Source organism: Molossus molossus, unplaced genomic scaffold (assembly GCF_014108415.1).
Source record: "Molossus molossus isolate mMolMol1 unplaced genomic scaffold, mMolMol1.p scaffold_m16_p_7, whole genome shotgun sequence".
NCBI classification, from domain to species: Eukaryota; Metazoa; Chordata; class Mammalia; order Chiroptera; family Molossidae; genus Molossus; species Molossus molossus.
The window spans coordinates 46,651,362-46,659,528 of record NW_023425401.1 but is presented as its reverse complement, the minus strand read 5'-3'; the positions used below and the strand labels follow the sequence as shown (position 1 = coordinate 46,659,528).

General features: G+C 37.8%; 1 pseudogene; it reads right to left on the bottom strand.

Moving 5' to 3' along the window:
* Positions 1-3,118: 3,118 nt before the first annotated feature.
* On the bottom strand, positions 3,119-3,468 carry LOC118620473 (annotated as a pseudogene).
* Positions 3,469-8,167: the final 4,699 nt, after the last annotated feature.

The following is an 8,167-nucleotide window of genomic DNA, read 5'->3' as shown; positions in this document are numbered from 1 at the left end:
AATTGTTCTCCTTTGAAAATAATAATATATTTACTATTTCTGTATAGAAGTTGAAAAAGTCCAAACATTTTTTAATTCATATCATAAAAATAATCCTGATTGGAAATTGAAAATATAACTTTTAATCTCAAATCTCACTTTTTAAAAATTTTACAATTTTTAGTTTTGTTTTATGTATTAAATAGATATAATTCTGCCTCACTTGATTATATTATTATAAGACAGGATTAAGTTTGTAAACTATAAAAGCACTTCACAAACAGAAAATACTTGTAAATACCATATTCATATTGTTACAGAATAAATCGTTTAATTTAAATAGTATTAAGAAATAACAACATTACAATAGCCAACATCTGGAAACAGCCCAAGTGCCCATCAGTGGATGAGTGGATAAAAAAGATGTGGTACATTTACACAATGGAGTACTATGTGGCTGTTAAAAAGAAGGAACTCTTACCCTTTGCAACAGCATGGATGGATCTGGAAATTATTATGTTAAGTGAAATAAGCCAGTCAGAGGAAGACAAATATCACATGATCTCACTTATATGTGGAATCTAATGAACAAAAATAAACTGACAAACAAAATAGAACCAGAGGCATGGAAACATGAAACAGACTGACAAGTGTCAGAGGGGAATGGGTGTGCGGGCTGGATAAAAGAAGGTGAAAAGATTAGCCAAAGAACATATGTACATAACCTATGGACACAGACAACAGAGTGGTGAAGGCTGATGGGTGGGTGGGGGTGGGGGTGGGGGTAGGCAAAGAGGGGGAAAATTAGGGACATCTGTAATAGGGTCAACAATAAAAATAAATCATTGAAAAAAGAAATAACAACAATAATAGTTTATATAGTTTTATGTGTTTGGCACTATTGTAGGCACTGTGTGTGTGTGGAGAGAGAGAGATTGAGAGAAAGGGTGGGGGAGAGCCTCATTTAATACTCCAAAAAACCTATGACACTGACATTGTGAACCCATCTCTCAGATGAGAAAGTTGGGGCATAGAGAAGTTAATAGGTCAAAGACTCCACAGATTAAAAAAAAATTTTTTATTTCTTTATTGAGTTTTAGAGAGAGAGATAAAAACATTAATGAGAGAGAATATCAACTGGCCACTTCCTGTATGCCCCACACTGGGGATTTGGCCCACAACCTGGGCATGTGCTCTGATTGGGAATCAAATTGGTGACCTCTTGGTGCATGGGTTGATGCACAACCACTGAGCCACACCAGCAGGGCAAGACTCCATAGATTTTTCACAGGTATTTTGTATAAATGCATCAATAACAAACTATTTATCTTAAATAAACACATCAATATCTACAAATATTTTGAAATTGACCCTGGCATCTTGATAGTTCCATGACATACATATATATTTTTCTCCTAATGAAGCTCATAAAATAAATACATGTATTTTATTTAATTAAGAGGAGTTTGCACTGTTCTCACTACACTTCCAAATCCTGTGACTCTAAGAAGATTGCCTGCCCACATGCAGATAGCAAAAATAGCCAACTGGAATGCCACATAATTGCTGTAATTTTAATTGCCTCTGAAAGAGGGACATAAAATAGTATTACAGACAGAGCGAGGTAGATGTAAAATTAATGACTATTTAAGTTTGTGACTTACGAGTTTCCTCTGCAATGTATGCTCCTTCCTCAGAATCCTCACCTGAGAACTACATCTTTTCCTACTTAATCTAAAATTCCCTTTACCAATAGCACTTCTAGGTTGTTGTTGTTGTTGTTGTTGTTGTTGTTGTTGTTGTTTTCATCAAATCTACTTTAATAAAAGACATAAAAGCCATTATGCTCATTGCATAGCACTATGAATTATTGATTACTATTAACCATGAAATGACCATGAAAATACCAATGATTTTGTGCCAAATTTGATACCATTACTACCAAGATCATCATACACATAGTTTAAAAAGTTTTAAGAAAAAAGAGTGAAAAGTATAAAATTTGATTTATCAGTTTTATTTGTTTCTTAAAATTAGAAAAAGCCTTTCACTATTGGATTAATTCTAAGAATACTCAAGTTCAGTGGGAGAGATTTTGAGTTCCAAGTATATATGTAGGATATTTGGGAATGGGGGAAGAAAAGAGTCCCATATGCCTTTTTTCATTGGAAAGACATCTACAGTGATAGCTTTACCTGTTGCATAAGTTTACACTCACAGAAACATGGAAAATCTGGCCCCAAGATCATGACATTCAACTGGCTGATACAAAAGGGCCACAGAATAACAATGAAGGGAGATGGGCAGTAACCTAAGGGTCAGCTGGGGGTCAAAATGAAGACCTCTGGGCCTTGATTCAGTGCAGGGAGTCACCATGAGGGAGTAGGGCCAGATTTTGGAAAAATAGCCACACTGGAAAGGAATGTGTTAGGAAAGCCAAATAATTGCCACTTTTTGATAACTATATATGAGGTATTTATTTTGTGCCAGATTTTTGGTAAGGATCTCATTCTATTGAGCTATCTTTCAATGTGGTAGTATTTTAGGTAAAGTAGTCCTCCCAATCTCCTTCTACCGATTGGGCAAGTATGACTTATATGATTAGTGAGTTTGCCAGGAGGATATAATCATGTTTGTCCCAAAATACATGGGATCTCTGTCTTCCAGGTTTAACTACATTTGGAGAGAGCTGCTATTTGATCTCTTCCCAACTTTGTGGTAAGTGGCCTATACAAAGTTTGGCTAAGGTCCTTCAACTCAGTTGATGACTAAACGTGTGAATTTATTTCCTAAATGAAGTAGTAGAAAGCCCACGGGGGCCACACATTAAGGTCCATTGTCCAAATCAGCCTATATAAGTAAAAACACTAATATTACATATTTCACTTGTCCTTTGTATCTTCTTTCTCAGTCAGTCCTATATTTGAGAAATGAAAGGAATGTAATTTATTGACTCACTAAAATCACAATATATATGTCAATTCCTTTAACTCCTGCAATATTATTAATATTAGCATTAGTTTTCACGGCCGCTATAAGAAATTACCACAAATGCAACACCTTTATTTTATTTTATTTTTTTTGTGGTAGCCACGGTCTTTGATAGAAGCCGGTGGGGCAGGGCCCGGGGGTGCGGCTGCTAGCGCGGGAAGTTCTTGGGGTACAGCTGGAAGAGCTTGCCGTCCTGTGTGGGCTCGAAGCCGTACTTCTCCAGGGCCCGGGTCGAGGGTGCCGTCCCTGAAGTCCTTCTCCACGGCGGGCGCCACGGCAGTTCACGTAGGGCTTGAGCTTGAAGCCGGCCAGCTCGGGCACCACCAGCTCGGGCACCATCTCCCCGACCTGCACGAACTTGCTGCCGCGGGCGTGCAAGCCAGTGCCCTTCGCGCCACGGCTCTTGTAGAAGGTGCGTGGGCCCCGCTTGCTGGTCCACTTGCTCATCCGGTCGGCACCGCGCACCACGCAGCGGGCCGCCGCGCCCACGAGCCCCATGCTCCAAATGCAACACCTTTAAACAACACAAATTTATTGTTGCATAATTTCCGTAGGTCAGAAACCCAAAGAGTCTGGTTGACTTTTCTGCTCACTGTCTCAGTGAGCTGAAATCAAAGTATTGACTAGGTTGCAGTTCTCAACTGAGACGCCAGGTCCTCTGCAGGGATCATGGCCAGAATCCATTCTTCCTCTTGCTTTCCATGTGGCCTCCTTCATCTTCAAGCCAGCAACACCTCAAAACCTTCTCATCTTTTGAATCTCTCTGACTTGTCCTTTTACCTTTTTTTTTTTTTTTTTTTTTTTTTTTAATGGGTTCATGTATCCCAGACAAGAAAAAAACTGAAGGAGTTCATTACCTCCAAACTAGTTTTATTAGAAAAAAATTAAAGGGACTTTTTTACAAAGAATGAAAAAAGGGATAAAAATACGAATTATATAATAGCAATAACTACATACCTATCAATAATTACTTTATATGTAAATGAATTAAATACTCCAATGAAAAGACATAGAGTAGCTGAATGGATAAGAAAATAAGACCCATACATATGCTGCCTACAAGAGACCCACTTCAAATCAAAAGACACACACTGACTGAAAGTAAAAGGATGAAAAAAGATATTTCATGCAAATGAAAGCCAAGAAAATAAATAAATAATTGGGATAGCAATACTTATGTCAGGCAAAATGAACTTTAAAACAAAGCTATAACAAGTGACAAAGAAGGACCCAACAATTCCATTTCTGGATATTTATTCAAAGAAATCCAAAACAATGAATTGAATAAACATGTGAATCTCTACATTCACTATAGCATTATTTACAATAGCCAAGATATAAAAGTAACCCAAGTGTCCATCAGTAGACAAATGGATAAAGACAAATGGATAAAGATATATATATATATATATATCTTTTTCTTTATCCTTTATCCTTTTTCTTTATCTTTTTCTTCAGCCAGAATGAAATGAAGTCTTGCCTTTTGAAACAATATTGATGGACCTAGAGGGAATTATGCTAAGTGGAATAAGTGAGATAGAAAAAAAACAAAACCATGTGACTCCACTCATATGTGGAATCTGAAACACAAAATGAATAAATAAAACAAAAACAAACTCATAGATACAGAGAACATTTTGATGATTGCCAGATGGGAAGAGGGTTGACAGGATGAACAGAAAACAGAAAGGATAAAGATGTACAAATTGGCAGTTGTGAAAACAGTCACAGGGATGTAAAGTACAGCATAAGGAATTAGTCAGTAATATGTGATAATTATGTAGGATGTCAGATGGGTACTATGTAGGATATCAGGGTAATCACTTCTTAAGTTATATAAATGTCTAAACACGAAGTCATACATTTAGAAACTAACATTGTATGTCAACTGTAATTGAAAAATAAAAAATATTTTTAAAAAGTAAAAAAAATCAAAATAAAAAGTAGTGGCGACCTTTCAAAAAAAAAAATGTGATAAACCCTAGATAATTCAGAATATCTCCCAGTCTTAAACTCATCATATTAGTAACCTTAATTACAGCTTTTGCCATGCAAACTAACATAATCATGGATCTAGCTCCAGGGAGCATAAATCATGGGGGCCAAATTTCTGCTTGCCACAGTTCAGTAATAACATTCCCTTTGTAGAAATAGGAAAGTTGTGAATTGGAAAAGATGAATCTGTCATAGGTCACACGTAATAAATGGCAAAGACAGAATGAAAGGCCAAGTGTGCTTGAGTTCAGGCCTAGTGTTTCTGTTGACCCTGAAATTCTTCTGGTTCTGCCCACTGTTTACCTTAGTCAAATGATGCAATTTATGTGTTATCAAACACAGCTTGTGGGGTACATTTTTCTATATAACAGGGAAGAGAAAGACACTCATTTTGCTTCACTTCTCTCTTTCTATCATCTTGATTTTTCTGTTTTAACTCCCATTTCATAGACTTTCCCCCTTCCTCACAAATGAAAAAATGGTTAGGGAGAAAATAAGAAAGAGGAGATTAAAAACAAACAAACAAGGAAATAAGAGAGGCAGAGGTACAACAGAAAAGGAGAGATAGTATTTAGGTTTGTGGGGGAGGGAGAAAGAAAAGAAAAAGGCAAAAGAAAATTTTTAGAAAAAGGAAGGGAGGAAACAGGAAGAAATGATATACTCACTCTAATCAAGAATAATGATTTATACACCGAGAGATCAGTTAAAAATTTCACCCATTGCTTGGCCAGTGTGGCTCACTTGGTTGAGCATCTGCCTGTGCACCCAGAGGTCACCAGTTTGATTCCCGGTCAGGGCACATGCCCGGGTTGTGAGCTCAGTCCTGGGGTGGGGTGGGGGTGGGGCATGTAGAAGGCACCAGATGATGGATCTCTCTCAAATATGTTTCTCTCTCTCTAAAATAAAAAAATTTAAAAAATATTTAAGAAAACATTTTACCCATTAATCTATTTGTATTCCTAAATAAAACCCACACATTGTTGACTAGGCCCCAAACAAAACATACAAGTCTAGCTTTAATATGGAAAATACTTGAAGCCAGAATGTAGCTTGAGATCATTTCATCCCTCTCTGCTTCCTGTCCCTGTCCTAGTTAACATCTGTCCTTAATGCAAATTCCTCTCTCCCTCTCTCTTTCTTCCTCCTCTCCCAGCCCCCGCAACTTCCTTTTCTTATTACATCTTTTCCATTTTCTCTCCTGAAACCCAGATTTCACTGGAAATGTGCCCTCAAACTTAAATAAAAACCAAAGTGGAATGTTCCCTTCTCAGGCAGATCTCCCGAAATGTTGGTTGCTGTCAATGCTTACCATGTGGAAGACACTGTACTAGTGCTGGGGATGCAAAAGTGTAAAAGGTCATGTCAATGTCTTTGCAGATTTTATACCCTGGTCATTAAGTAGGACGGTTGATAAGTATGTAATATTAGTGTAATGTGGTTCGAGGCAATCATAGATGATGCCCTGGTTTTCTTGCCTTCTATTTTTATATTAGATCATCACACTTTTGCTCTCCAACAAAATCTTTTTCTTTAATATGCGTGTTATATCAATATATTATTTCTACTCTCATTTCTACCCAGATATAATTTCAAATGCCCTCAGTTGACTCATTTTTTTCCCTTCAGAGGATTTCCCGTTTTCATCTTCTTCATTCTGTACTGTCAACCTCATTCTCCCAGATACTTAACTGGCCTCTTCATAAAAAAATAACTTCAGCCCTGGCCAGTTTGGCTCAGCGGTTGGAGCGTCGGCCTGCGGTCTGGAGAGACCCGGGTTCGGTTCCCACTAAGGGCATGTACCTCGGTTGCAGTTTGTCCCCGGCGCTGGTTGGTCGTGCGGGTGGCAGCCACTCGAAGTGTCCCTTCACATCGATGTTTCTCTCTCTCTCTCCCTTCCTCTCTCTCCCTCCCACTCTATCTGTACAAAAAATGGAAAAATATCCTCGGGTGAGGATAAAAATAATAATAATAAAAAAAATAAATAAATAACTTCAATTTGTATCCTTCCTTCTTTGTCTACCTCATCTTATAGTGTAAGAAGTGTCTCTTCCCTCCAGTTCAAGGCTAACTATTCCTCCTGTTCTTTAGATTTTAGTGCTTTTTTCCTTGCTCCTCAGAATTGGTGAAATCATCATTGGTCTCTGGTTTCCACTTTGCACATTCAAACACTGGCAAGTCCCACACATCTTACACACAAAGCTTGCCCTCAATCCAGGTTACTCCTTGGTTAACCTCTTACCTCTTTCCTACATATTACCATACACCTTCTTGCAGAAGTGGTATTAACTATTATTTCACTACCTCAGCTCAAATTTCATCCCAAACCCAAGGCAATGTAGCCAATACTTAACTGAAAATCTGCATCAGGTATGACTTCACACCTAGAGATACACCACACACAGAAGAAATCAACATTATAGTCAAACCTTGGCTCTTGCCCAGCCCGTGTGGCTCAGTGATTGAGCGTCGACCCATACACCAACAGGTCGCCAGTTTGATTCCCAGTCAGAATACATGCCCAGGTCGTGGGCCTGGTCCTCAGTGGGGACCATGCAAGATGTGGGCAGTTGATGTTCTTTCCCACTGATGTTTCTAACTCTGTCTTTCTCTTTCCCTTCCTCTCTCTCTAAACTCAATAAAGAAAAAAAAAAAATTAAAAAGAAAACAAAAAACCTTGATTATTGAACATTTCCCATCTCAAACAATTCAGTTTTCCACCCAGTTCACGAAAAAGAAATCTTGGTTTTTGAGCAAAACTTCAGTTCTTGACCTGACAACCCTTTAATGCTGATACATCAGCATGACAAAAAGTGTTCCTCAGGCCACAAACAAAAGTGATAATTTGAATCAGTTTACTACTAAACCACAAAAAATTAAAATTATGCTGTGTATATTTTCATGGGTTTGTTTTTATTTTTTTATTTTTTGCTTTTGTTGCTGGTGAAATAAATAATTAGCACAATTTTAAAACATAAAAAGACCATCAAGTGTACTGATGTTGCTAAGGGTGTGAAAGTGCTCACAAAACAACCATCATAGGCAATTAAAGAGATAGAAAAACTGTTGTTGATTTGGATAAAAGAGAAGCAGTTAGCTGGTGACAGCATTTAGGAGGCAGTGATAGTGAAAAAGCAAAAACGCTTCTTCCTGACCTCCTGAAAGACTGCCCTGCAAGGGCACCGAAAGCGATTCAGTTAGGCCA